Source organism: Ursus americanus, chromosome 1 (genome assembly GCF_024610735.1).
Source record: "Ursus americanus isolate L20-20 chromosome 1, mUrsAme1.1.p, whole genome shotgun sequence".
In the NCBI taxonomy this organism is placed as follows: Eukaryota; Metazoa; Chordata; class Mammalia; order Carnivora; family Ursidae; genus Ursus; species Ursus americanus.
The window spans coordinates 16,286,794-16,314,741 of NC_142127.1; the positions used below are offsets into that span (position 1 = coordinate 16,286,794).

The 27,948-nt window shown below is 39.7% G+C and overlaps 1 protein-coding gene across 1 annotated transcript in view; it reads right to left on the reverse strand.

Annotated features, from left to right (window-relative positions):
* The window catches only part of NCKAP5 (NCK associated protein 5), a 941,115-nt gene extending 933,661 nt beyond the window's left edge, over positions 1–7,454 (reverse strand). Inside the window, exon 1 of the mRNA XM_087856956.1 lies at positions 6,999–7,454. The gene's annotated coding sequence lies outside the window, so the exon portion shown is untranslated. The remainder of the gene's footprint in view (positions 1–6,998) is intronic.
* Between the last annotated feature and the right edge of the window lie 20,494 nt (positions 7,455–27,948).

The following is a 27,948-nucleotide window of genomic DNA, read 5'->3' on the forward strand; positions in this document are numbered from 1 at the left end:
GAGCCATTATGTTGAAAAGGCTATTCTTTATCTACTCTAAATTGCCTTAGCACCCTTTTCAAAAATCAACTGACCGTAAATGTAAGGGTTTATTTCTCAATTTTCAATTCTATTCCATTGATATATGTGTCTAGTCTTATGCTAGTGATACCCTGTTTTTATTATGGTTGCTTTGCAGTGCTTTTAACATCAAGAATTGGGGGCTGCCTGGGTGGCTCAGTTGGTTAAATGTCTGACTCTTGATTTCAACTCAGGTCATGATCTCAGAGTTATGGGATTGAGCCCCACGTTGGGGCTCCATGCTCGGCATGGAGTTTGCTTGAGATTCTCTCCCTCTGCCCCTCCCCTGGCTCATGCGCACGCTCGCACTCTCTCTCTTTCTCTCTCTATCGCTCTCTCTCAAATAAATAAATCTTTTAAAAAATAAAAAAATAAATCAAGAATTGGAAGTTACAACTTTGCTTTTCTCTTTCAAGATAGTTCTTGTTATCCTAGGTCACTTGCATATTCATAAAAATCTTAATTTTAGCTTGTCAGTTTCTGAAAAAAAATCAGCTTGAATTTTGATAATAATCGTGTTGAATCTGTAGATCAATTTCAGATAATATTGCTATCTTAACAATATTAAGTCTTCCAATGTGCATGCATGGGATATCTTTCTATTTATTTAGGTCCTTTATAATTTCATTCAGCAGTTTTCAATATATAAGTCTTGCACTTCTTTTGTTAAACTTCTTCTTAAATATTATATTCTTTTGGATGCTATCTTATATTGCATTATTTTTCTTAACTTCATTTTTCAGTTTTTCACTGCTGTGGTATACACATACAATTGATTTCAGTATATTGATCTTGTATCCTGTAACTCTTCTGAATTTATTTATTAGCTCTTTTTTTAGTGGATTCCTTAGGATTCTCTCTGTACCAAACCATGTCAACAAATAGAGACGGCTTTACTTCTTCATTTCAATCTGGGCATCTTTTTTTTTTTTTATTGCCTAATTGATCTGTCTAAAACAACAATACAAGATTGTATAGAAGTGAGAGAGCTGACATCTTATATTTTCCTGATCTTAGGGAGAAAGCTTTTCACTGTTAAGTACAATGTTAGCTGTAAGTTTTTTATAAATGCTCTTTATCAGGTTGAGGGAATTATCTTCTACTCCTTGTTTATTTAGAGTTTTCATCATGAAAAAGTGTTAATTTTTTTATTCATCTATTGAGATGATAACAATATGGGTTTTGTTTTTTATTCTATTAATGTGTTATTGTATTACATTGATTATTTTTCATGTGCATAACCAATCTTGCATTCCTGGGGTAAATCATCTCACTTAGGCTAGTGTATAATCCTTTTTAAATGTTTTTGCATTTGGTTTGCTAGTATTTTGTTGAGAATTATAGTATATCTATATCCATAAGACATGTTGGTCTGTAGTTTTTGTTTCTTGTATCTTTGTCTGATTTTGGTATCAGAGTAACACTGGCCTTCTAGACTGAGCTGGGAAATGCTCCCTTCTCTTTTACTTTTTGGAAGAATTAGTGAAGAATTAGTGTTAATTTTTCTTTTAATATGTGACTCGAATTAACCAGGTAATTATCTGGCTTGGGCTTTTCTTTGTGCTAAGTTTGTTAATTAGTAATTCAATCTTTTTACTTGCTAAAAGTCTGATCATATTTTCTAGTCAGTTTCAGTATTTTGTGTCTAAGAATTTGTCTATTTCATCTAGGTTGTCAAATAAAACATCTACTTGGATTAATACCTACTTTATTTTAGCTTTATACAAAATCTTTGCTTGACTATAGCTCTATTCACTACCCTCTACTTTGTCCTTTCATTATCATACACATTACAAGTTCAACCACATAGCTTTATACTTACAGCCTTGTGTTGTAGGCATCCTTTAAATCAAGCAGGAGAAAAAAGGAGTTATAAACAAAAATACTTTTACTTTGTCTTTTATATTTTACTAGTGCTCTTTATTTCCTCATGTGGGTTCAAATCACTATCTAGTGTCTTTTGTTTTAGCCAGAAGATCTCCCTTTAGTATTTCATGTAGGAAAGTTCTGTTACTGGTGAATTCTATCATTTTTTGTTTATCTGGTAATGTCTTCATTTCCTGTTCATTTTTAAAGAATAGTTTTGCTGGATATAGAATTCTTGGTTGACAATTTTTCTTTCACTATTTTGAATGTGTCATCTCATGGCTTTCTGGACTTCATGGTTTCTGATGAGAAATTGGCTGTTAATATTAGTGAGACAAACTTATACACTTCTCTCTTGCTGCTTTCCAGATTTTTTGATTTTTGGCAAACTGATAATGATGTATGTCAGAGTGGACCTCTGAGAGTTTACCCTACTTGGAATTCATTGAGCTTCTCGGATATGTAGATTTATATTTTACATCAAATATGGGAATTTCCAGGTATTACTTCTTTAAGAATTTTTTCTGTCCCTTCTTGTCTCTCCCTTCTTTCTCATACTCCCATTATGTGTATGTTGGTACACTTGGTGTAGCACAGGTCTCTGAATTTCTACTTACTTTTTTCATTCTTTTTTTTCTTTCTGTTTGTATATTGAATACTCTCCATTTGATCTGTCTTCAAGTTTTCTGATTCTTTTGCCTACTCAAATTTGCTATTGAATCACACTAGTGAATTTTTCATTTTATTGTAGTTCAGATCTCCAAAATTTCTATTTGTTTTTTCCCATAATTTCTCTTTATTAATATTCTGTATGCTGAGATAGTCTTCTCATCTTTTCCTTTATTTCTTTAGATATGATTTCCTTTAATTCTTTCAGCATATTTATGGTCACTGGCTTAATATCTTTGTCTAGTAAGTCCAATGTCTGGACTTCCTAAGAAATCATTCCTATTGACTGCTTTTTCCCCCCCTGTCGATACAATATACTTTCTTACTTTTTTGTATGTCTCATCAACTTTTTGGAAATATGGACATTTAAAATAATATAATACAGCATTTCTGGAAATCAGAGGCACAAAGCCTCTGCTTCTTCTTTATAAATGGAAATAATACCTACTTCTTCAGGATATTTAGCAGATTGAATGAGTTAATGCATATATAGCACTTAGTGTAGTGTATATCTCATAATATTCCCTCAGTAAATGATAATACAAGGAAGTAATCAGAATGTTCCCATCTCTGAATAGACAGGCTCACTGCAGCTACATGAGTATGTTTCCATTTTGAAAAACAACGTATGTTTCAAAAATGAGAGTATTGCCTATAGGTAGTCTTCCATCTCCTATCATTGAGACATTTCCCAAACTGATTCACATGCATTAATCTCTCTCATGTATGCCACATGCTACCCTCCTATAAATCACAGACTTCCATGAAACATGTCATTCATTCACTCATACATGCATTCTCATGATCAACATTTATTTGGTATGTTACACATGCCAGGCACTAATCTTTTTTTTTTTTTTAAAGATTTTAAGAATTTATTTATTTGAGAGAGAGAGAGAGACAGAGAGAGCACAGGCAAGGGGAGGAGCAGAGGGAGAGAGAGAAGCAGACTCCCTGCTCATCAGGGAGCCCGATGAGAGGCTTGATCCTGGGACTCCAGGATCATGACCTGAGCCGAAGGCAGATGCTTAACCGACTGAGCCATCCAGGCACCCACACACATGCTGGGTGCTAATCTTAATATTGGCATAGGGTGATGAGCAAGCAGACAAAGTCCCTGCCCTCATGGACATTAACTTCCAAGAGGGGGTGGGGAGAGATTCTGGTGACTCCACTTTAGCAGTAGAGACTAAAAAACCTAAGATGGCATTTGCCTAATCCTTTGATAACTTAGGTTCTTCTGTGATCCAGATTTCACCCAGGAGAACCCCCATCAGTGGGATTTCAAAGTCCGAGTGAAGAGCATGAGGTAGATGCTGTATTTCTACTCTTCCTGCCAGAGGCTTAAGTGTTCTGCAATCTCTTCAGCAAAGGCCCCAGTATCCTGTCCCTAGCTTCATATGTTTCAAGCAACAGAGATTCCCACTTTGGTGGAGGAGATGATGGTGCGACTCTAGAGCTGGCAGTGGTGGCATCAACTTCCTGATTCTGACCTTTGTATAGTGACCAACACATAATGGCAAACTCTGTTGTGTCATTCCGAGCATTAGCTCAGAAGCTCTGCCTGCTCCCCGACTCCTACAAGATTGTATATGCCACCTAAACCCAGTGTGAAATCCCTTCCTGCTTAAACCCGCTGGAATGGATGATATTATCTGTTACTGACTGCAGAGCAACACAGGGAAACAAATCATAGGAAAATAAATAAAAAAAACAAGGCACATATTCATTGTCAGAAGTGCTCTAAAAAGAGGGTGATGTAAGATGAGGAAAGGCTTTTCAGAGGGAGTGGTCCCAAAGTCTCCTTGACCAAGTAAGCTGAAACAGAGACCTAAGGAAGGTCGAGGCTAAGAGAAGACAAGGGAAAAGATTTCCAGATCAAGCAAACATCAGAAGCAGAGCCCCAGATTTGGGGAAGAGTTTGTTGTATTCCATCCTCAGAAAGAAGAGCAGCACGATTGGAGATTGGGGACAAAGGGCATGGATGAGACTAGAAACCCAAGCAGGTTCTACATCCGCTCAGAGTGTGGCCCAGTCTGGCGCCAGTCTGCAAACTATGTTTGTCCAGCATCCATGATGAGGTAAGTCCAAAATATAAGAGTAAATGTTTAGAAATTTTGCAGCAGTTTGACATCGTCACGGCAGTCAAACAACATTTTTATCACATTTAAGAAAACTATCAGTCCATAACAGACTGGAAATTTGAACAAAAAAATAAAACTGTTCCTTCACTACAGAGGGTTTGAGAGGTTGGTCTCCATGTCTTGTCTCTCAAATTTATCTGTGAAGGGCCAGATAGCAAATGTTTCAGGCTTTGGGGGGCTGTAGGGACTCTGTTGAAACTACACACCTCTGCCGTGGTAGCACAAAAGTGGCCATAGGCAATAGGTAAATATAAGGGTATGGCCATGTTGCAATAAAACTTTATTTATAAGAACAAAGGATGGGCAGATTTTGGCCTGTCATGCAGTAGTTTATCAACCCTGTTCTAGGCCACAGTAAGGAGACTGTACTAGACTCTAAAGGCAATAAAACCATCTACTTAACCATCATATATTAATTATACTTTGAATAAAAAAACCAAAAAGGCTTCCTGCTTAACTGAAACCATCCCTCATTCTTGATCCTTACCCATCATGCCTGCAAGTATTTGTAAAGTCTTTGCTTCAGTGACTCTAAGTCAGAAACAAATCTTGGAGCTCCTCCTAGCTCCATTTCAGTGTTCTCCTCATAGTGACCTGACCCTGACAGGTGAAGTCTCTGTTTAAGGGCAGGGTCCCTTCTGTCTATTATCTGCATCCTCAGGGAATAAGGATGACACCGTTCACCCTGTAGTGGCCTGATGAGTCAATCTATGGCTCTAAGGGGTCACAGCCTTACATTCTCCAAGACCCAGTCAAACCTAGGTCCACATTGCCCTCTGAGTCATTAAGTCACCTCAGTGCCCAATTTCCTGAAGCATACTATCCCATTTATCTTCTGTACAAAGTTAGATTTCTAAGTCCCGATGTACTTCTGTGACCACTGCCCATCTCTGGCTCTTCTGGTATGTCTGAAATGGTTGTGTTGGACAAGCAGCCCGCCACATGTGTAGCCTTGTTTTTCTCTGAGTTCAGACACTGCCACAGGCAGGAAAGCTTTCTGCATTCACACACATCTCCATTTACACAGCACCCACTTCATAAATACCACCCAACACCCATACAGTAGAATGCCTTATTCTCTTCCCCACATGGAGCATTGACCACTGTGTGAAGAGGTGGACTCCTACCAGTAGGTCTCACACACAGAGGGTATAGAGCTGGGGCAGCTCTTGCTGAAATCTCTTTTATTTAAGATTTCTTTCACTGACTCATGACAAACTTAATGGGTAAAACTTTGCTGTTGCAAGTTTCCTTAAAATATCCCTTCTGGGCCTACCACCGTTTATCTTGGCAGCAGGTAGCTTGGAGAGTTTTGGAAAGTCTCAGCTTGGCATAGCCTCAGAGCTACTGGCACATTAAAGATTAATAAAGCGCATTTAACTGAGCTCAGGACACTGCAACGTGATCCTTCACCGTGAAATGTGCAAGATTCTTTGTTTGCAATGAACACAACTGAAGCCCAAAAGGGCCTAGCGTGACATGCTAAGATAGGAAACAATCAGGAACTTTGTGTGTTTTTCCCTGGTAAATCGATGGGTAGCAATCAATGCCCCTGCTCGGCCATACTCTTACTTAGCATTCTCAGGAATTTAAGGTGGGCATCCGAGGGGGATGCACAGAGCTGGGCATTCAGTGAGCTTGCAGAACCACAGATTGTCCAAAGGCAGCTGCCTCCTTAAAGTGTAAGAGAAGACGGACCTTAAACAAATTCCTAATCTAGCAGCTTCTCCAATGAAAGTCAAGATAAAGCAAAGCATTTGAAAACATTTTGGACTTGCTTGAGTAAAACAGAATGTTTTTGCTTGACTGAATATTAACCTAGGAAGAAGAAAACATTTTTTGCATGCATAGGTGCGGGGCCGGCAGCAGAATGAACCAGAGAACGTTGTAAATGAAAATAAAAATTAAACCCTGTACATCCTAACCGTTGGTTCACAAGAGGAATCTATCTGCTATCCATCTTGGGACACCTGGACACATGCAACAAATACTGGGACAGAGCCGTGGGGGCAAACATTTAAAACTGTATCATTCTGAATTCTGGCACAGCGCTGGCCGGCTCCACGTGCTGGGTAATGCCTTGTGTCTATTGACACAGTGCAACCCCCTCACGTCCTCTAGAAAAGTCCCAGGCAAACCCTGCGCTGTGCACATCTGAGCTCGAGCAGCCCAGCGCTGAGCACATCCGACGCTCTTTCCTCCACACCGACATAAATATTAAAGGGAAAAAAGGGAGAGAAAAGAAAATTCTGTCCTTACCGAAAAGGCATAGCAGACAGGGACGGTGCAGTGTTTCACGTTAGCCCACTCTGTGCTTTCTCTTTCATTCGGTCAATGTTCTAACGCTATTGGTGAGCGTTCCTGGGGTTTTCGGATCTTCCTTCAAGAGTTTTAATCACTGGCTTCCCCAGCCCGGGTTTAACAAACACCGCTGTGTTCTGTCAATATTTGTATGCAGCACCACATTGGGCAGCCAGCCAACACACAGAGTTTCAAGAGGCGAGGGGAGAAAACTGACACCCTAACAAACATGCTTCCCTCTTTTGTGTCTTTCAAGGTGGCGCTCAAAGTGTCATCTTTGCTTCTGACAGGAGCTAAAGATAGCCTCTTTTTGTGACTTTCTCCACTGCCCCCAAACGCCTGGCTGGGCTGCCTGAGCTGGGCTCCGTCCGCAAAGTTTGTTTTTTTGTCTCCCTGCCCTGAAGTTCTCCGCACAACCGCCCGGCTTGCCTCTCCACCAGCTGCACTTTAAATGTATTTTAATTGGCTGGAATGTCGAAAGAATCCATTTGGCAGTCGTTTGCATGTGAAGCACGCCCAGGGCAGCTGAAGGAGGCCCCAGAAGCAGCGATTACTTCATCAAAAGCTGCAGTTTGAATACCATTGACTCCTACATAACTACAGTGAACTCAATTCTATAGGCAAGAAGGAGTAATTAATAATTTGCTGAGAAAATTCTTCATTCATCTAAAAGCCAAAAACGCAAAGGAAAAAAAAAATCCCTGCAGACACAACAGTTCTTATGAAAGCCTTGATTTATAGCCTCCAGTTCTCCTCTTCACAAACATTGACTTTGTATAGCATTACAGGAGGGGGTGTAATGCATAATTCGGTTTGCCTGAAAAGTTAATTTAAGTAATTTTCCTTTTGAATGATCCCCTGAGATACATCGTTCTATTACCTCTTTGTACATTAGCCATATGCTACAATAAATATTGTCAATACTTGCGGCATTTCCTCATTCCCTGTATTTTTCTTGGTTGGTTGCAATAATTAGTTTGTGGCCTCCGCTAGATCCAGTCACAAATAAATTCGCTCTGAGTCCAAGTGGATAATCGTCACCAAACAGAATTTATGAGCTGTGCAGAAGTTTAAAACACTCAAAGACAAATGTCAGTTTAAACAGATTCTAATCAAGGGGGGAGAGGGGCATAGACACATATATGTGCATGTATGTCTCAAAAATAATGATAAGATGTATAAAATAACCAAAAAAATGCAATAGCCTTTAAGTGTGGCTTTACCAATATTTTGCTGAGAAGCCTTTCCGATAGCACATGTAAGAGGGGTTTACAGATCTGGGAAGTATATTTTGAAGAAGCATCCTAAGTAACCCTGATCTTCACCCTTCATTAAGAACCCCTGGTTCAGAGTCAGACTATCTAGGAGGCTCTTGGCACTCTGAAGAGTCTCTCAATGGAAAATGTGAGCCAGAGAACAGTGTCGAATTTGTTCTAATGCCTTTTCCTCACCTCAATAAAAGTGTGGTTCATAACAAGACAGTACAAGAGAAAGGATGGCGTATACAAGTTGCTTCGGTGAATTTGTTGAATGGCTCAGAGACTAAAAACAGCACCCAAAGTGAGTGGGCTTCATTTGCAGAAAAGCAGAGGAGCAGAAGATTGGGAGAAAGGATGAGGGCCAGCTCCATGGACACACACCCTGTCTGGTCCCACAGAGCCCCCAGCTCAGTAAGGAATTGCCCTTGGATTAACGCTGTGCTGGTGCCATCTTGAAATCCTTCCCTCTTGAGCTAGGGGCCTTGCATTTTCATTTGCATTGGGTTCCACAAATCATGCAGCAAGTCTTGACAGAGATAGTATAAGTCTATCCATGACAACACATGGTCGGAATTGAAAAGCACTGGGAACACCATACTGAAGGTGTGGCTAACACCCTGCTTTTTGTCATGCCCAACATTCTACTTTAGATTTTGGAGTCACTGAGAGGATTGAGGAGGGTGACTTTAGGAAGAAGACTCTCTCCAGCAAACACAGGGGGTGAGAGTGATATGGCAGGTTCTGACTGGTCTGCCCTGTTTGCACTATGACCATACTTCATCTTACTGTTTCCGAGAGATTTTTGTTCCTTCTCATACATCCAGTCCCCAACTGTCATTCTATGGGCAGAAAACTCCATGGATAACCATCATCTATTTTTAAATTATTCTAGAGTCTTAATTCATGGTTTGACAAAATTAAATTCAGTGTCAAAGGATGAGGCACTGTTTACCCACTACTGCAGGGTCCAGTGGCTCACAAGTTACCAGAGTTTTATGGAATGGGGACCCATGGGTCATCTTATGCTCCCAAAGATGTTCTCCAAGACCAGCCCTTACACCCGGATTTTCACCTGCCTTGCCTTAATAGAAACTATACAAAAAAAAAAAAAAAAAAAAGGTGGGAGGAATTTTTCTTCTAGAAAAGAAGTTGGTCTCAGATGTCAAATACTTAATGTTGCTGGTTCTTGTGTCTGTTAGCTGGACTGCTGGACTGTTAACATGCTCTGATACTGGTACTTAGCAAATAAAATAGATTCACATCCTAGAAATAGAATAAAATTTAGAAATCAGCTGGTCCAAACTATTATTTTTTAAAAGGGATAACTATGGCAAGAAACGATTAATGACTTCCCAGAAAGTCAATAAAACAACCTGTCCAGGTTGCACACTTCCTTTTGCTACACATGTTCCTATGCTGGACTGCCCAAGTGGTTCCCCATTTTGACTTGCACACTATTCTCCTGGCTCTAGTCCGCTTTTGTGCCTCCAGATTTATTTCAAGTGCCTAAGTCCTAACTCTTTGTCTTACTCCTTATGAGCCACTTTCATGCACAGCACTGAGAGTGCTGCATCTGTAAGGACATCTGATCTTACACAAGACACATGGAATAGCCTTCATAGCATAAGGCCACCTAGGAATTCTTGGATCTTTTGACATAATTCTTCTCGGCCACTTAGAAAGCTTTATCATGTATCTGGTAGAGGCAAGTTTGAAAGTTCCCAGTGTCCAAGGAATAGCAAAGTGATCCTGTTTTAACTCCAGAGCTTGTCAGCTTATGCTGTCCTTCTTTAGCCATAATCTGAAGTATAGGCTTCAATAGGTCAGGGATTCCTTAGACCATAGCTAATCAATACAGGGCCATGTAGGAGCATATGGTGAGTCATGGACACAAGCAAGAAACCATGTTTTGGATACAGAACAATCTATCAGAATGATATGGTAGATTCTAGAAGTCATAGAAATGTCAAGGGTTAGAGCCAGGAAGGCAAAGGGAAAGGCTTTGAGTATGAATGGGAAGGTCTTAGTGCTACTGAGGACAAACTAAATGCCCAATGTGCTACTTTTCTTGCACTGACACTGACAGGGTCCCAACTTCCTCATGTGTCCATGGGTAGCATTGAGACCGCTACCCATAGGTATACTAACTACCTGCCACCCAAGATTAGAATATGCACATTTGTCACACTCTTCAATCATGGAAACGCTGAAGACTTGGAAGCTTAGAAAGCACTCAAAACCCACCTGACAAACCCAGGTCAGCCAGGCAGTAGGTCAGAATCCAAGAAGACAGATGAAGCAACAATGTCCCAGTTTCTGGCCAACCAGAAGACTCGCACAAGGTAGATGGCCAAATCACTGAAAAAAAGTCAAATCCCAGGTTTCTTTGTTCTTCAGGAAATAAAGAAGCAAATCAAGGCAAACAGCAAGTGGTTTAAGATACTGTTTTTTAAAAGATGACCATAAGGGGTTTCTGCTTGGAGAAGCAGGAACCTTGTCTTAAACATGGCCAGCCTGTGGCTTGGGGACATTATTCACCAGGAAGTAAAAAACCCACAAGGAAAAGCCAACAAAACATTTGATCTGTTAAATTCAATCAGACGGGTATTAATGGAGCTCATGCTGACTGAACACAAGGTCCTTCTCAGGATCACTGGGCTGAGTGAGAAATTACCCTAGCATGGGGTTATACATTACTATGTTAGGGCTGCCATAACACAGTACCACCGACCGGGAGGCTTACACAACAGAAATTTATTTTCTCACGATTCTGGAGGCTAGGAGTCCAAGATCAAGGTGTCAGCAGGGTCGATTTCTTCTGTCTTCCAGATAGCCATCTTCTCCCTGTGTCTTTTACATGGTCTTTCTTCTGTGTGTATCTGTGTCCTAATCTTCTCTTCTTATAAGGATATGAGTCAGGGATGGCTAAGTGGCTCAGTAGGTTAAGCATCTGCCTTTGGCTCAGGTCAGGATCCCAGGGTCCTGGGATCAAGCCTTGTGTCAGCCTCCCTGCTCAGCGGGGAGTCTGCTTCTCCCTCTGCCTACTGCTCCCCCCGCTTGTGTGCCCTCTCTCTCTCTGAGACAAATAAATAAAATCTTTAAAATTAAATAAGGATATGAGTCAGATTAGATTAGGGCCTACCGTTAGGATCACATTTTAACTTATTACCTCTTAAAAGATTCTGTACCTAAATACAGCCACATTCAGAGGTACTAAGGGTTAGGACTTCAATATGTGAATTGGAGCAGGGGGTACAATTCAGCTTATAACAGGTACCTCAGAGGTTACTTCTCATTCACTCCAGAGCCACATCACTACTGACCATTCACAGATGGGAAAATTTGGGCATGTGTTGAAGGACACAGAGGAAAGCCCATATGATTCTAGAGCCACAGGTCTCAACTCAACACCTAGCTATCTTTCCAGAAGCCAAGTTTGTTGATATATTTGATCAACATGATTCCCAACACACTTGGTGCCCGGAAAGTACATCTCCTACTCCATGAGTTCCCAAAGCTTGGTCAGCATAAATCCAATTCATCAAGCATTTATTGAACATCTCTCAAATAGGCCAAACTTCTCTGCTAGCTGACAATTTTTCCCATGAGATGACAACAGTAGTCATAGGCAAGGGGTAAATCATTAAATTCAGAGAAAGATAAGACCTAAGGACCTGGGTTAATGCCTTGATGTCACTGAGGGGTGTCCCGTGGCTAGGAAGGAAGGCTGACAACTGATGGGGATCCCTAAGGATGATGCTCAGCCTTCAGGAGCCAGAAAACCACATCTCAGCTCCTAAAAGTGACAATTACCCCAGAAGCAATAACTTAGAACCCACAAGAAGCCCTAGGCAAACTGATGATCACAAGTACGGAATAAAGAGAAGGGAAGGAGGAGAGAAAAGAAGGAAGAAAAGGAAGGAGGAAAACACGGTAGGAAATATTGGATAGGCACCTGCTATGTGGCAGGTATGATGTTAGACACTACTTACATTGCCTCTTTTAATCCTCACAAAATGCTAGGAAGGAAATTGTACTTATCTTTATTTTAAAGATCCATTAACTCAGGCTTGGATGAATTAAAACTTTTTGCTCACATTGTCACAGAGAGAAATTGGCAGAGCCAAGATTTAGATCCAGCATTATTTATGTTTTCCTTAAACCACTGTGCCTGCCCACTCTAAACGACGCAACAAGAAGCAAGCAGGAAGCTCATGCTAACAGTCAATGGGACTGTGCAGGATGAGTCCCCTTATCCCCACAAGTCTGGTACCTACAGAGGTCAAAGCCCCTGGTGTGAAACTATGACACTGATTTCAGAAAAGATTGGCTGCTGGTAGGACAGCGCACTGCAGTATGAACTGGAGGAAGAAAGGTCAGAGAGGCTGTCTGCTGATGGATAGGGCTAGCACAGGGCTAGTTCTCTGATAACAAAATAAATGGGGCTTATTGATGGAGTTCATTTACTTTATGCAAATGATTCCACCCCATGTATTTATTCCTTTGTTCCATGGGGGTTTGCTTGATAAAATATATCAGCTCCAATCACCAGGGAAAATAAATCTTGCTGGCCATTCAGTAACCAGACTCCAGATTCAGAGCCGGGTGAGACAACCTTTTAGAGAAATCAGTGGTCTGCTGAGCACCAGGGAATTCAGATGATGTTTATTCAGCGAACAGATAATGATTTATAGTTGGGAGAGAGACAGAGACAGAGTCAGAGAGGAGAGAAAAACACCCTGACTTGTATTTGTATTCAATGAGTGCAGTTTAAAGCACCAATATTTAAAGGGCTGTCAGAAGATTAGGGGTGAATCAACCAAGATTTTGGTAAGCCACAGATGGTGGACCATATATGACGGCAGGTGCTGAAAACAAATATAGAATTCCAATTTTCATTTTATCTTGACCATCAAAGAAGTCATCAAAATAGTAAATAAGAAATAAAATAAATGCTATGGGGTTTAGAAATTATTTCTGGTAAGTGATTCTTCCTAACTTTTGTCATATACATCCTCCAGGGTTTCATGTGCTGGCTACTTAAGAAGGCAATTCAATAGCGTGTTGGAGAGCCACCCATGCATAGTATTTTCTCTACGGCAGATCTTATTCCAAGTGCTTCACACAGAATAGCTTTATGAAGGTAGGTGCCCTTATTACTCCCATTCTACAGGTGGAAGAACAAAGGCTCGGTTAGTGGTCCTCACTTACAATGACATAAATGGGAGAGCTATGATTCAAACCAGGAAATCTGGCTCCTCACCACTGCCTATTCTGCCTCTTGTGGCAACACACTGCCCTGGGCTTTAGGAGTTGAGCAGCTATGCACAGAGCCCCAGCTTCATCTGGCTTCCCTTTAGTGCCCCGACTGTCCTTCTACTACCCTCTTCAACAGACAGAGGTGTCTTCTCCTCACATCCACATAGGTCTATGCAGATGCCCAGTTTCATAGAGATATCTTGAACTTGTCATTTTTGTTTCGTTTTTGTTTTATTCTGCCCAGAAAGTTGTTTTGCTAAAGCATACTGTGCAAAATGACTTTTTTTGGTCAAGGCTCAATAACTTCAAAAACAAACTGGTGTTTGTTATCTTGGAATTATAGATTTTCTCATGGGCACTTCTTCCTTTTTTTTTTTTTTCTCCCTCATGGGCATTTCTTGTCTAAGGAACCTACCTTGGCTACTCTCTATCATGTTACTCCTCCCCAGAGACCAGAGCTTAGGTGAAGAAAAAGGACAGGTCTACAGGTAGCCATGCAGGGGAGGAGGAAGAGAGAAGTGAGGGACTCTGGGCCTGAACTTGTCTTAAGGCTTATTTTCAGGTTGACCAGCTGCCCAACCCATCTCTGTGCTATATACTTCTTTCTTACAAAAAAGAACCTCCTTCTATTCAGGCAGAGGCAACGGGTCTCAATGAAAAGGTGTCAGTCCTCATAGTCAGACACATGTAGGGTCAGCCTTTGCTCTGCCATTTACTAACTGTATTACATTGGAAAGGTGCCTTAACCTCCTGAGCCTTAGAGTCTTCATCTCTAAGGAGATGGTAATATGACTTTTTAAAAAGTACTTAGATAATAAATATGAAAATGTCTGGTTTCTGGGTGGTCCTTACTTTATATGAATTTCTCTTTTCCTCCATTGTCATGCCTGGACTAAAGCTAGTAAACATGAAGACAACTGAGGCATTCTTACTCACAGACTTCTTCTCAAGTACTCTGGACTTAAAGACATTTAAGCCACGCGCTGAGGCTCCTGCTGACATTATCTTTAGCTGCATAAGCAAAATCAGTTGCTAAGAAAAGCCTTATAATGGTAAATACCTGTAATGGTAAATAACATCACTGAACTGTTCCATAGGGCTTCTCAAGTGAGCGTGACTGAATTCTAATTACATGTGAAAGAATCCAGCAAACACATGGGCCCACAAGGCAGTTTTCTCACTCGACTTACCCAGTGTGATAAATCTTTAAGATGACTTAAGGATACAAGTACATATAATTATTTAATAGCTTTAAGGATCATTTTAAAGAGAAATGTTATCCTATTTTTTTAAAGCAAAAAAAAACACTTTTATAAGTATGGTTGCATTTGAAAAAGTTAATCTTTCAAAGTCACTATACTTAAAGGACATTTTTCTTATCCTCCCCATTGGCCATTTTTCAAGGTCTTCCTTCCATTCCACTTTTTGTCCCCTTCCAGTAAACTGTAGGGGGAGGTTGGGGCACCTGGGTGGCTCAGTCGGTTAAGCATCTGTCTTAGGCTCAAGTTATGATCCTGGGATCCTGGAATCAAGCCCTAAGTCAGGTTTCCTGCTCACTGGGGAGCCTCTTTCTCCTTCTTCCTCTGCCCCCAACTCATGCTTTCTCTCTCTTGCTCTATCACAAATAAATAAAAATAAAATCTTTTTTAAAAAATTACAGAATAGGCATTTAAGAAAAGCAGACTAGAGAACATCATGGCAAAAAAGAAAAAAAAATTTAAACGCAAGCCCAGTAAAGCTAGAACTAAATTTTGCCTGTATAAATATATTAAGTTTAGGAAATACCAGTTCCACATCCAGCAAAGATGTCTGGAAGAGATCATTAATGTAATTAGTTATTTATTTATGTGTTTTAACCCAAAAAAATGGCTTGAATCATATATGGGAAGAAAGTAAAATCTATAACAGCAATCAAGTACAGATAGTTGGCAAGATGTATGCAAAATTATGATATATGGGAATAACAACTACAAAAAACTTTCACAGAGAAAATCAATAAATAACCAAAAGGGAAGCCATTCAGTTCAAAGTCTAAGATCAAAATAGTGAGATGGTAATTAAAGGATGTTCTTCTAGGTTTGAGTTCCTTTAAAAGATTACTATTCTAAATGCACATATGTAAGAAACTTTCTATTTCGTATTGATAGAACACCTTGGTGATGAACAATGAAAACATTAAAAAAAAACAACTTTTCTTGAACATTATAGGGTTCCTGGTTCAGTTAACTTGTATAAAAATTACACCCACTTAGGAAAAACCAAGATTGAAATATTAAAGTACCTGTGCTCTGAATGCCAGCAGTGGGGTTCCTTTTAAAACAACCACCATCATCTCAGTTCCATGCCATGTTTCAAGTTTACATAATCCGTCCTCAGGCTCTCTTTTGTTTTCTTGTTTTCTTTTCTTATCCCAATCTACCCATTTACTCACTTGTCCTCCAGACCTGCTCTACTTATTCCTACTGTAACACTCGGGAATGTTCTAACACACACACACACACACACACACACACACACACACACACACAGACACACACCCATCCCACATCTACCTGTGCCCCAGGGATATAATTCTCACTTCTTGGCTGAATCTTCCAAAGCCCAAAGTTAAGCCCTATCTTCTCAGAGATGTCTCCATTCCCAGCCACCCCAGCCCACAGGGGAACAGGGATTACTCTCTCTTTGGTTGTGGTAAGTGACAAATAATATTAAAGAATGCCTTATGCTGGGATCTTCTCATGAGTACACTTCATCTGTCCATTTGCAATTGGTTGTAAGCTCTTTGTGCCAGGAGTGTTGCTATGTAGCTCTTTGATCCCTGGCTTCTGTACCTTGCACGGAGAAGGTGGTCAACAGACTCTGCTGACCAGAGGTTGGGGCCTCTTCTGGTATCAACAGTCAGCTTTAAAACTCTTCCAACAAAAAGAAATAGAAAGTTCACTTAAGATTATTTGCCTGGTCAGTCCAATGAGACTATGCCAAGGACGCAACCGTGAAATATGCGAGTATGAGAGGCATGCAAAGACCCAAGAGAAGGTCGGTTCCTTCATGGTGTAGAGCTAGTGGCCTGAAATCAGTATGGTGGGCTCCCCTGCCTACTACAAGGCAAGTTCTATGCCTTGGTTTCCCCATTTGTTAAATGGCGATTGTAACAGTTACAGCCAACACTTACAGTGTTCCTTAAGCCTTTTGCGAATAATAATTCATTTAATTCTCATAACGACACTATGAAGTAGGGCCTACTATTATTATTTATATTTTATAGATTAGGAAACTGAGGCACAGAGAGGATACATTTCTTGCCTACTGTCAAAGAAACAAAAAGTGCAATGCCAGAGCCAGAATTTTAATCTAGGTAGTGTAACTGCAGAGTCCATGTTCTTAACTACTATGCTAAACCCCCTATCATGAAAAGCAATATATGCTCTCAGTATAGTTAACAAGGACAAAGAATACATGCAAGCTATTGGGGACCATAAGGGGGAAGATACAGTTAGGCATTTTTTTTAATGTGACTACTTTATATATCCAAATATTTCCACATAGGATGTGTTAGCTTCTTTGTCAAAGCAAGAATTAGGACTGTTGGAAGGATAAAATGAAATAGTCATGTTAAGTAGTCAGCACAGGGCCTGGCAGCTAGCAAGAGCTCATGAGTTTGGAGCCATTACAATTATTACTAGAATGATGGTGGTCACTGAGTAGGGGTTCACACACCAGTGATGTCACTGGCTCTTCCTTGGTCTGTCACTTCTCTGCTTCACTCTGCCCAATTCATCTAGTTGGAATCAAGGACAGATGGATGGGTTGAAAAGTTATCCCTTAAGGAAGGGAGGGGAGGAGCAAAGAGGCACCACCCACAGCTTGATGCACAACTCACCTTTACCTTGGTAGATCTAGGATTTAAACGTGTCCTCCACATTGCAGCCAAACTGGATTCTTTTTCTCCTAAATGTCTTGTACTTTCCCAATTTCAAATATTTGTTCAAGCCTGTGCTCTCCAGTACAAACTCTTTCTCTCCCAAATCCACTGGTATTTGCCAATTCTTCTAAGCACCTTGAAATTTTACCACAGCTACAAAGCTCTTCGCCTGCTAAATGAATCAATGCATTCACCCATTTATCCATTTTGTAAACAATGATATCTATAGTACTGGGTGGCAGGAACTTTGGAGAGGCACTGGGGGTGATAAAAACCAGAGAGCTTCAGGCTCTATCTTCAAGGGGGCAAGAAGATCAATGATTAAAGGCCAGGTGCTAAGTGCTATGCATGCAACTTGAACAGTATCACTCCTTCTTTCTTTTGAATTTCATATCCCCTTATTTGCATTCTTTCTGTGACTCAGCATATTTTATCTACTGTTATTTATGCCTCTTTTTCCCACCCTGGTTAGCATATAAACTGACTGAGGCCAAGGGAATGCCTATGGCTCCATGGATCATCAGGAAAACCTCAAGTTCAAAATCTCCATAAACTGCCTTGAACCGTGAATCCTGCCATGTTGTCGGTTGTAACTATACTCCACTGATAAGAACAACTCTGAGGAGTTAATCATGAGTTTAAAAAAGAGATATTTCTTCATTGTCTTCCAAGATTCTTTAACAGGCAACACCCAACTAACCCTGGCCACACTCAGCCACAGAGTGAGGAGCTGGAAGATTTAGAGCATCAGCTGCTGGAAAGCCATTGTTGCAGCAACATACAATCCAGCAATGACATATGGTTCTTTATTACTGGGCCTTACAGTCCTGAGCAATTGGATCTGCCAAAGAGGGAATATTCACTTCAGAATTTTGGAAGTAAATATTCAGTCCCTTGTGCTGTTCATGTCATTGCTAATGGTATATAAAGAATGATCCAAGAGAAGTATAAATAATCATTTGGCTCTACAAGAAAATAGCAGTTCTGACTGTAACCAGCCAAAAATGAAATAGTGCAAACCTCAAACCCAAATCAGGAGGTTATCATCTGTATCCACCTCAGAAAGGAACTCTTATTGTCAGAGTACAGAATGAATTTCTTAAAAAGAAGAAAACACTAGTCCATTTCTGCAATCCTATTTCATTAAACAAATTGGCCAGACCCCAAATTACAAGTGGGTTGCATTTTAAAGGTCTTTTGTAAGTTGGATGATCAGAATCCCATTTCCAACATGACCATATAATGGTGATCCAGTTTCCAGAAATAAATTTTCCATAAGGGACCTGAACATCTTTGAAACTGTTTCAATGGTGAAGTAAGATTCCAGTTCCAATTGCAAAACACGGGATGGAAGGACAATCTGCATGGAGTGATTTGGCTGCTCAGAAGGGATACACAGGTGTTTCCTCGTGGCAGATTGCAAAAATGGCCATACTGACCTCCCATTCCTATACACATGCCTCTTCGCAATGGACTTAGCAGCTTCTCCTAAGAGGGAACAATGGTGTCAATACTTCCTCCTTGGAATCAAGTGGCGGAATCTATATTTTCTCCCCTTGAATGTGAGCTTGGTCACTGCGACTTCTTTTAGCCAATGGGACAGTAGCAAATGTGACACAAGCAGAAACTTGAAAAGTGCCTGAGCATTGGGACTTCCCTTCTCTTGCTGTTCTGGGGAACCTTCCTAGCCGAATCGCACCCAAACGAGATCAGGCCACAACAGAGACATGTGAGGGAGTCTGCCCTAGACCATTCAGCCACACCCAAGCCACCAGCTGACTCCTGAGATGAGCTGAGCACTCCAAGACCAGAAGACATGGCCACCCAACACCTAGAATCACGAGAAAACACATTTGTTGTTGTAAAACACTGGGTTTTGGTGACATTTTATGTAGCAAAAGCAAATGGTATACCTTTAATCCATGCTGCTTGCTCCATGTAAATCTCTCCCCAAATTATACATTTTGGGAGTGAGAACCACCTGCCCAGAAATGGGTTAAACCATAGTCAGAACTCACAGTGCTAGGAACATCCCTCTCTCTCCTTCCTGCACTTTGTGACAGTCACAGATAAAAGCCAGGGAGCTGGAATGGCAGTTGTTGCAAGAGACCATCTTTCACTTTGACTTGGGCAACACCTGGTGGCAGTGATGGGGGCTGAGGGCTCCAGGATGCAGAATGGGAGCAGAGGATGCCATAACAAAGGTTCTCTGATAGTGCGGGAAATTCTGAAGTGGGAGACTTGTGTATCAGGGTGGGCCTTTCAAGACAAACCAGTCAAATCCATCCTAGCAGCCACCAAACTCCCCCTAGACCTATGAGGAAGACTTCAGGTCCTGTAAAAGGGAGCCTAGAGTAGATTCCATGCACTAGGAAGGGGCTGGCATGAGTGTTGAATGAGCCCACTGCCATACCTGCCATTTAACCAAACCCTAGTTAAGCTCCTCACTCTTGAACATTTTGCTTTGACATCTGCTTCCCTGAATGTGCACATTTTCTAGGACCAAATGGATAGATTTGGCCTAGGATCACCACATATCCAACACAAATGCCACCCCTTCCCATCTCCACTGATGATGGTTATAGGGCCAAATCAGTTCTTGCTAGGCCTAGCCTCTGAAGCCCTCCTACCACCCTGCTCCAAGAATCCACTTACCAATCAGTCACAACTGAAACAAAAACTGACCTCTTTCCACTATTTCTGTCATGACTCCACTGTGAACCAGGCTGAACTCTGTTTTGTTCAGAATCATCTTGAACACTATGTCTATCAATCTTATTTTTATGCAATTTCTCATACATGTACATCATCTTGATAGGTACTGCTTACCTCCTTTCTTGGCTCTTTCTTTGCCCCGACACTTGTTTTCTTGATTCTGTTTTAGCTATTTTAGTTTAGGTCACCTTATTTTATATCATGTACCTTTAGAGGTTACCACACATCTGTATTGGAACAAAGTGATACGTAAATATATACAATATCTATGTAATTATTTCTCTCTCTCTCTTTTTTTTTTACCTAAAAGCAAAGATTTCATTTGTCTATGGTTAAGTTCATCCCGTAGTCTTCCCAGTCCTTCTAATACATCTTTTTGGATCCTGATTTTTTAGCCAACATATGACTTAGCCCTCTCAATTTCATGTTATCTGAAAATATAGTATATAGGCCTTCCATGTTTGCATCCAGGTTCATGTTAAAAATTGTCAAATGAGAGAGAATATTTTGGCACACTACTCGACGTCTTCCTCCAAACAACCTCAAATCATTCATCAACTATGAATCTACCTAACATTATAGGATCCGGCCCACATTTCTATAATGATATCACAAGAATCTGTCAAAGGCCTAAAGAATTGGAGAAGGGAAACATTCCATTCAGGGGGGAATAAAATAAGAAAAAGAGCAGAGAAACAGATGATCTATTTCTGAAATGGAGAACACTTCCTTGCATTAAAAAATTAATATGAGTCTGTATAAGAAAATATTCAAATTTCTCTGAATAGCTCCACATTTGAGTGTTTCAAAAGTTTTGTTTGCTTACCTTAATCAGGAAAATTGATTATTTTCTCATCTCTATTTCCATAGAACTTTCATTAGTGGACTTGACCAAATATTTCTCCTTCCATTCCATCTGGCTGCATAGTATGGTTTCATAGACCTGCCCTCTTTGACGTTTGGCATGACCATGTGACTTGCTTTGTCCAAAGAAATGTGATCAAAAGTACCATATCATTTTGAGTTGAAGCCTAACATAAGAGCTGATTTACCTTCACATGTTGAGATGTAGCCCCCATCCCCCTGGGTCCCTCAGTAATGACAAGGAACAAAGCTCCTCTGCTGAACTACATTGAACTTGTATGTGAATAAGACACTGCGTATCGTTCATTACTGCAACATAGCCTAGCCTATCCAAACTGGTATATAGAGTTTGCATGTGTGTATGCATATGAAAGTGTGTGTCTGTACTTCAGTAGGGAAATAAAGATGAATTGGGTGTTGGGGATACAGCAGTGAATAAGATAGACAAAATTCCCTAACTTTATGGGGCCTCAATTGTATTACAGAAAGTCAATAACCCTCTGATTTGTCATTTCATGTGATTCAGAAATTTCATTTACATTTGTGTTCAAAGTGATTTTTATCTGAGGAAGCCACGTGCTGGACAATGTCTTCTTCCATCTGAGTCATACAGGAATGAGAAAAAAAGGCCCTGTGTTGCCGTCTTTCTAGAGTCTGTTTATTCTGACACATGCCCTTAGTGCAAGGGGTCTTTCCATTCTTCCCTCAGCAACACTGGGGCTACTGTCATTTGCTCTACTCTCTCTAACCAGGTGATGCCAATATTGCTGGTGTGTGGACCACACTTTGAGTAGGAAGGGCTTCGGCTGGCAAGTCCTAACACCCTCTGCCTCCCAAGCTCCTGAGAACAGCTGGGCTGGGAGTGGAATGGAAAGAGGGTAAAGTCCAATAGTTAGTTGTGGGTCCTCGGTTCGGATTTCCTTCTTGGCATTTGTTTTCAGCAAGAACTTTGTTTCCTTTAAGTTGTACTCAACCTGGTGGCTCATCTGAATCACAGTGGTTCTCTGTGCGGCCATAGTGGAGAACCACTCAGCATAGGTACCTTTACCAAGAATGACTAAGGCCTCCCCAGAAAGAGTCAGCAGTCCCCTGTTATGTAAAACAGAGTTGCCTTGCTTTTTTGATTGGGGTGGGGGTGGGATATTACTTAAGAGTGACATTGACCTTGAATAGCTTCTACCTCTGTTGTTCCAATGGGTGGCTTCAATTAGATTTTATTCTTAGTGTTCAGGACGCCTGAATGGCTCAGTCAGTTAAGTGTCCAACTCTTGATTTCAGCTCGGGTCATGATCTCAGGGTCCTAAGATCGGGCTCTGCACTTAGCAGGGAGTCTGCTTGAGATTCTCTCTGCCCCTTTCCCTGCTCACACAACTATGCTCTCTCACGTTCTCTCACTCTCTCTCAAATAAATAAATAAATTTTTAAAACATAATTCTTAGCATTCATTACTCTCCCACTGAGGGAGGACCTGCCATTATCTCCTACAGAACATACCCATATTAGATGAAATCTAAATATCTATTGTCTGTAAACTCATACACTTTACCAAACTGAATGTGGGCTTTGCTTATATTAAACTCTGATTCCAACTGTGATTAAGTGTTTTTTATCCCTTCCTTCTCATTGTCACATAATCTCCCATTTGTTCTGAACAGGTCTGGTCTGTGAGTTTACTTTTCTGACATTTAAGCCCTGGGCTTTCAGAGTTTCAATCTTCCCTTTATTTACATCTCCAAGCCTTTAACTGGGTCATGAGAAGTCATGATCCATTTAACAAACAGCACCGGCCACTGCTTGAGAAAAAGATGACTACAAAAAGTTTATTGAACAATAAGAGACCATAAGAAATTATCCACAGAAATGAATAAATAGTCTCAATCTCCACTCAGTGTCGTACAAACTGCCGGTCCCCACATATTAGTGGGTCATGAAATCAAGTTAGGCATTTCCGATCAGCATTTCAAAGGACATAAAATAGAAAATATCAGCATTTGTCAGGCATAGGGAAAGATAGTGTTTTATGAAATTGCATTTCATCTATCTGCCTGTAAATGCGTGCACATTTGCAAGTGTGTGTGGGCTGTGATATAAAGCATATTGAAAGTCATTCCTCCAGTGGCACCTGGGTGGCTCAGTCAATTAAGTGTCTGCCTTTGGCTCAGGTCATGATCCAGCGTCCTTGGATCGAGACCCACATCTGGCTCCCTGCTCAGCGGGGAGCCTGCTTCTCCCTCTCCCTCTGCTCCCCTGCTCCTGCTCTCTGGATCGCTGTCTCTGACTATCTCAAATAAATAAATAAATAATCTTTAAAAAAAAGAAAATCATTCATCCAAAGGGTATCAAATGATGTCAGACATTCTAAAAAGTTTTTGAATCATGGTTTACCTTCCTGTTGACTACCTTCTTCCCCTCTGTCTTTCTGCCTCCTAAATACTTCACCTTCTCTCCATAAAGCTGGTATCAGTCCAAATACTAGAGTGAAACACATTAAGGCTGAATCTACATGAGCCTTTAGATTTCCATCAATCCAGTAGTATAGTTGACTCAGACAACCTTTTGCTTGCCCAGCTACAGGGTGTATTATAGCTCATTAAAGACAAGCATAAGTAACTCACAAAGTGCCAATGAAGAAGCAGAAAGCCCTGCATGGAAAATACAACTTAAGGTTGTGGAAAAAACTGTTTAAAGGCAAAACGGTTATATACAGTTTGGGTAATTTCTTTTCAAAACATGGACTTTTGTCATTGCCACCCAAAACTTTAACACTAATTAATCTAGCAGAGCAATACTGGGAATTTAACGACTATTTTCAATCACCACATTCCTGGATCTTTTTGCTCTTACCCCTGGAGCGCTTGTCAAATAAAAGCAAAAAATGTTTGAAGGAAAAAAGCCAAAGTCAAAAGTGAAATGGTGAAGCTTGGGAGTGAATAGAGGAAGAGAAAAATGCATGCAGGAGCAACCCTCAAAGGAACAGAAGAACAGAAGTTGTGGGAGAAAGGGACCTCACAGGGGAAGAACAAAACATGCTCAGACCAGCTTCAAAGAATTCTTCATGGCTAGGCACAGTAGGAAAAGTTTAAAACAACATGTGCTTCTTTCAGTAAAACACTGCAGTACAAAAGGACACTGAACAGGACCAGGGTTTTGTATTTGCTTGCACCTGTTCTCTACAGGAGGACCTGGTAGACCCTGGAAGTGGAATTTCTCGCAAGTAATAATTTTACTCTAAAGGAAAAATTAATGATGAATATAGACAAGACTATGACAACTGCATATGCAATTATAATGTATAAAGGTAATAGGGAAGAGTGGTATTTACTAGATCATAGCTATATACATTCCAAGTAATAAAATGGAACTGGAATTGAACTTTCCCTAGATTTTCATCCAAGGTAGACACCCATCAAACCCCAGGTCAAAGACATATTTGGTAAAGATTAGCAAATGAAATGATCATACACCAGAACTCATCTCTTTTTTAAATTAAATTATTTATTTATTTATTTATTTATTTATTTATTTATTTATTTGAGAGAGAGAGAGAGAGGGCAGAGGAGGGGCAGAGGAGGAGGGAGAGGGACAAGCTAACTTTCTGAGCATGGAGCCTAACAGGGGCTGGATCTCACAACCCCAAGACCACGACCTGAGCCCAAATCAAGAGTCGAACTCTTAAATGACTGAGCCATCCAGGCATCCCCAGAACTCAACTCTTAAAGTGCACTCCCAACTAATTTTTACCAGACCTTACATTAGACTCATTACCAGTTTTTCTAGTAGAAAGATCAGAATCAAAATTCAAATATTTAATTCTAATATTTCTGTGTAATAACTTTTTAAAATTTATCAGTGAAATTAATCTAAACATGGACTTTCATGCATTAAACTTTAGGCAAAAATCTCAGTACACAGATAGTACTTAACCATATAGGCAACCAATTTGGCAAATATCAAGCCATTTATTACTTGATCTTAGTCTCTGCTCCATGCTACCAGGGCCTCCATTTCAATTTAGCTCAGTAACTACAGAATACATAATACAATCTTCTGTGGTGAGAGAATAGTGCTGTATTTTTTAAACCTCACAATTTGATATAATTCAGTACTTAGAGAAAATTTTTGAAACTATAATTGATGTGTTCTCTCTATATATTTTTATTTTTTTGCTCAATCAGCCAGAGGTTTATCAGTTCAGTTTTATTGTTGTTGTTTTTATTGTTGTTTCCTTTAAAAAACACAGCTTTGAGTTTCATAAACTCAAAAGTTTCTGTTGTTCATCTGTTTTCAATTTCATTGATTTCTGTTCTTGTATTCATTATTCCCTTTCCCTTCCTTCTACTTGTGTAACTTTGTTCTTCTCTCCTAGTTTCTTAAAGTAGAATCTTAGATTATCGACTTGAGATCTTTCTTTTTTTCTAATAGAAGCATGTAATGCTATAAATTTTCCTCTAACTACTGCTTTAGCCACATCCCACAAATATTTAGAAGTTGTATGTTTAGTCTATTTCAAAATATTTTTAAAGTTCTATTGAGATTTCCTCCTTGACACATTGGTCATTTAGAAATATTTTAGAATTTTCCAAATATTTTTCTGTTATTGCTTATAGTTTAATTCTATAATGGCACAAGAGCACACTTTACATGATTTCTATCCTTTTTAAATTTGTTAGGGTTTACTCTATGGCCTCAAGTACAATCTATATTGATGAATTTTTTATGTGCACTTGACAAGAGCTTCTGGTCAAGCATTGTTGGGTGGAATATTCTATAAATTAGGTCATGTCATCTAATAGTGTCATTCAGGTCTTCTATATTCTTACTGATTTCCTGTCCCCTTGTTCTATTAAATACTCAGAGTACTGAAATAATCTTCTATTTTTGTGATTTGTCTATTTCTCCTTTCATTTCTAACAGTTTTTGCTTCATGTATTTTGAAGCTCTGTGGCTAGGTGCATCCCCATTTAGAATTATTATGTCTTCTTGGACAGTCAACTCTTTTATCATTTTGCAATATTCCTTATAATCTCTGATAATATGTCTTGTCTAAAACCTGCTTTCTTTTGTTTAATATAGGTACTCCAACTTTTTATGGTTGCTCTTTGCACAGCATATCTTTCCTATTCTTTTATGTTTAAACTATCAATGCCTTTGTATTTAAGGTAGGTTTCCGGTAGATAGCATACTTAGGTCTTTCTATCTTATCCAATTTGACAATCTCGTTAAGCTAGTCTGTTTAATCTAATCACATTTAACGTGATTATGATTGGATTAAAGTCTACCACCTTGTTAACTATTTTCTATTTGTCCCATCTGTTCTTCATGTTGGAAGGCAATTCTCTGTGCTGTTTCTCCACATTATGTAGCAGGAATTGTCTCAGATCATCTTTACAAGAATGTTTGTATAAGAAAAAAAGCCTGGAAGGATAGAGATAGTGTCTACTTGCAAAAAAGACAGCAGATTTGTTTCCTGAACCAGAGACCTGAGTTTGGTTTGTTTGTTTGTTTTAGATTCCACATATAAGTGAAATCATATAGTATTTGTCTATCTCTGTCTTATTCACTTAGCATAGTGTCTTCACTATCTCTTACACTAGTCAAGACATGAAAACAATCTAAATGTCCTTTAACCGGTGACTGGATAAAGAAAATGTGATTACACACACACACACACACACACACACAAACACACACACACGAATCTATATATAGGAAACATATTCATATATATGTATTTGTACATACATATATATCTATTAAGCCATGTAAAAGAAGGAAATCCTGCCATTTATGACAATACAGATGGAGCTTGAAGACACTATGCTGGTACACTTGCGAAGTGTTAATGCAAAGGAGAAAATGTCACGCTCATTACTGGTCCTGGGAAAGAAACTCATGGTGGAGCTTTCCTGTGAACTATTCTCTCCCCACCAGAATATTCCCGGCTCCCTGTTGTGCTAGGGGTAAAAACTTGGGCAGCACAAGCACTTTTTGTTGAAACCCTTTTGTAGTGTCTTAGCACTTCCAAAAGTTGAGACATAATGTGAGGTTTTGTGAATAAATAATCTTTTGAGAAAAGAAAAAGTCCTCTTGATTGAATTCTATCGATCAGAATTGTGCTTGTCATGGTAAAACATTTCCTCATGTAATGCAAATATCTGCAATATTTTCCAAAATAGGTCAGCTAAGAAGATAATTGGTTTGGCCCTATTTTACAAGCCAAGAAAGTTATCAGACCAAAGCAATAACCCTCCAATGTGTATGCAGGTCAGAAAAGAAAAAGGCACCCCAGAGATACCTACATTATTCCCTGAAAAGAAAATATTGTAGCAAGATATTTGTATTTTGGTCTGTAGTGCCAGTAGGTAGATTTTGATTATCATTAGTGTTTAGTATACGGCATCAAGCTCAGAGACAAGCCTTCATTCAAATGCAATAATGCCTTTGTGATACAGGTGCTATCTGTTTCACATAAAAAGCTTTCTTTAGATTGTTGTAAGTAATGTGCTATTTGTAACAGATGTCAGCTCAAAGCAGAATTGCAAACACTTTGTGGCATAGTAGATAATACAGTGTTGATATTCTGAACTGTTCAAATCTGTAATACAAAGATGGGTAGCAGAAAGATATGAATACCTTGAAGAAGGAGTTAGAGTAAAATTATTATTTCGCTACTTTCTAGAAACTTTCAAAATCTTGTTCTCCAAATACAACAGGGCTGAACCAATTCAATTCCCACACTTTTGACCTTTAAAGTTTGAGAATATTTGTTTTAAATGTATATAAACACAATCACAAAGAAGCCAGTAACATCAATCAGATGTGTCTAATAAAATTTCCAATTCTTTCTTTTTTTAAGTATTTATTTATTTATTTGAGAGAGAGAGCATGT